Genomic DNA, 2850 nt, shown 5'->3' with positions numbered 1-2850 from the left:
TCTGGTACGCAGACTGTAATATGGAGTCATTCTTTTCCTCGATTCGGGATTAAAGTTGGTGACTTGGGACACCCTAAATCTCCCAAGTGGCGACTCTGAAATAAATAAATAAATCCCGTTTCGATTGTCCTTTAATTGGAAAAAACTCCCTACGCCCTTCGCGGGGTGCGGAAAAAGGAGGTGTGACAAGAAGAAGAAGAAAAAAGGAGACTGAAGTTATTTAAAAAGTGAGTACAAATTAAAAGTTTTAAAAAAAATAAGTATAGGTTAAATGGGGGCGACCAAATAGGGTGTCCCGTGCAATTTTTACAAATAATTTCATTTGCCAAATTCCCCTCGGTATCTCACTCTAATCCAGCCCCAAACCCGTTTAAAAGCCAGTCCACCCTACCAAATAACCAAAACGACCTCGTTTTGGTCACGTTTGATCTCATCCTTCCATATCTCCCAATCCAACAGTCCGTAACTAATGCCCCAACCCCAGTAACCTCTCAGACCTCTCTCCTCCCTTTCTTTGTTCCACCACCACTGGCGTCGCCGGAAATCGCCCACGGTGGCCACCGGCCAAATAACCCCAAACTCACACCTTACACTCTCTAACTCCTCCTAATTCCTAATCTCCCATTAATTTCAACAGAAAGTCGACCAATCTTCACGAATTTCAGATCTTAGACCTAAAGGAAAAATAATCTAATCTTTGATCAAAAGCCTTGAATCCTCCGCTGCCTTGTTTCTCCGCCCCAATATGGTAATCAATATCGCTACATGTAGCATTAGTTCTGCCGATACGTGCGAGTCAATGCTCATGTTGCGATATCGACTATCGACCGGCGATTTCCTGGTCTTGTTGTTTTCAAAGGTGATCCTCTTCTTTCTTCATGTTTAGACCTGTTAATTCCTTCTGTGGTATGTAAGGTCTTATTGTTAATTTAGTGGCATGAGAGTTTATCCATGCCTGTTTGTTCAAGTCGGTTTCATATGAGATTGGTCACATTTACTTAACTAGATTAATTATCGTTGCATGCCTTAGAATTTATCAATTTCTCAGATTTTTATGACCTAAGTTAGGGTTGAGTTATTGTTTCTTACTCTGAATTGCTATCTCTATTTTGGTTTAACCTTTTTCTTAGGAGACGGATTGGTAGATTTTAGATGTTTAAGATAATTGGTTTTAATCTTAATCGTTTCTTTGTTAATTTAGGTTATCTTTGAATTTCTATAGCTTTGTTTGAATTCGGTTGTTTTAATTAGCAGAATCATATTGGTTATGGCCTGTCTTGAAAATGGATTGGGGGCCTGCCTTGTTTGACAGGTAGGCCTATTGAGTCTTAAGGCCCAGATTTCTGTTATGGTTTGAAAGGAAAATAGTAGAGCCCTAAAGGGTAATTAAGAGTTTTGAAATTGAAAGAATCTTCATATAACTGCTAGAAAGTGTCTAGAAGGTCTAGGGTGCAGTAAAAACAGGGAAATTTAGGTCAATTTTGGGTAAATACAGAGGGGTAAAAGGGGCTGGGAAAGAATAGGAGGAATATTGGATGGTCTATTGTAAAGATGCCTTTTCCCTAAATTTTAGGGAAGGCTGGCATATTCCCAAAATAGCTCTTATTTTTCTGCATTAAAGTACACATACACTCTCATATTGGACTCACTATTTTCACTCGGGACTCTCAGAATTCTTTCAATCTTCAGTAGAGCAAATTTTCTGAATTCTAGCTTCCTTTTAAGTTTCAGAAAACATAAAAAAAAAAAAAAGTTTGAAAAGAAGAAAAATAACAGGATTTGGGATTGATTTTGTAAGCAAAGTAATTCAAAAACTGAAGCTGACTTCTCTGGGTTCTAAACTGATTTTAACTGGCATTTGGAGCTGTTTCTGCTGCCTGGTTTTGTTAAGATTTCTTTCTAGTTTTCTAACCTTTATTTGGTCTCAGCTTTTTGATTCCTGCTTTAGGTATGTTGAAATCTCATCTATGGTGTCTCTTGGAAATGTATAAATGAAAATTTGAATTGATGTTCCTGTTGTCTGAATTTTGCTTACAAATTCTTTTCCTTTTTTCTATGTTGATGACTGATTTGTCTATGTCTTAAGCTTAAGGAAGTTCATGATGTTTAAATCACTTTAGAGTCGACATAGCATCTATTGGAATCTGATTTGTTCTTTAAATGATGATCCATGTTTGAACATTGAGTGTGGTATACTTGTAGATCTGATAACCATGTAATCATGTTTGCTGCTGGAAAGTTCAGTTAACAATTTCAGGAAAGGGAGGATTCTGTGATTCCATGCCTTCCATGCCTGACCGTCTTCAGTAATCCTGTAGATTCCGTGCACTAAACCAAATCCCTGCTTTAGCTTTTTACCTAGTCCCACTTGGTTGGAATTCTGGAGAGATTTAAAGTACAAATCAACTACCTCGTATACTATGATGAGGTGTAGTTTTGTTGAGGATCGAAGACAATGGATGTCAACATAATATGTAGAATTAGCTGATTGTACGTACAATAATGAGAAAAATAACATGTTGCAGAAAAATAGAATTCTGTATCTTCCACAACATATATCAGTAACCTTTTCCCATTGTGTCCTTTTGATTTTTCGTAATGTAACACCACTAGTCATTTTGTAAGTAATCATATAAATTCCTAGTACAGCAAAATCTTAGTGTTTAGATGGTTCCCATTTGGTTCAGAGTACCTTTCATATTTGAGTTGATTGCTCCAGATTTAAGATGTAAAATTTACTCGAGTAGCTAGTAAGCAACAAGTTTGGCATTAGAAAGGATAGAGCATGAAATGTCATTGATTCAACCATTTAAAGATAAAAGGCAAAATATTGTTTACCAAAAGGGTCAC

At 36.8% G+C, this 2850-nt stretch overlaps 1 long non-coding RNA gene across 1 annotated transcript; it reads left to right on the top strand.

Annotated features, from left to right (window-relative positions):
• The first annotated feature begins 471 nt into the window (after positions 1-471).
• LOC107815587 (uncharacterized) lies at positions 472-2532 on the top strand. The gene is made up of 2 exons (XR_001654762.2): positions 472-859; positions 2203-2532. It is a non-coding gene; the product is annotated as an uncharacterized LOC107815587 (long non-coding RNA).
• The last annotated feature ends 318 nt before the right edge of the window (positions 2533-2850 follow it).

Source organism: Nicotiana tabacum, chromosome 11 (assembly GCF_000715075.1).
Source record: "Nicotiana tabacum cultivar K326 chromosome 11, ASM71507v2, whole genome shotgun sequence".
NCBI lineage: Eukaryota > Viridiplantae > Streptophyta > Magnoliopsida > Solanales > Solanaceae > Nicotiana > Nicotiana tabacum.
Note: the sequence above shows the minus strand (reverse complement) of the source record. Positions and strands in the feature narration are given on the sequence as shown.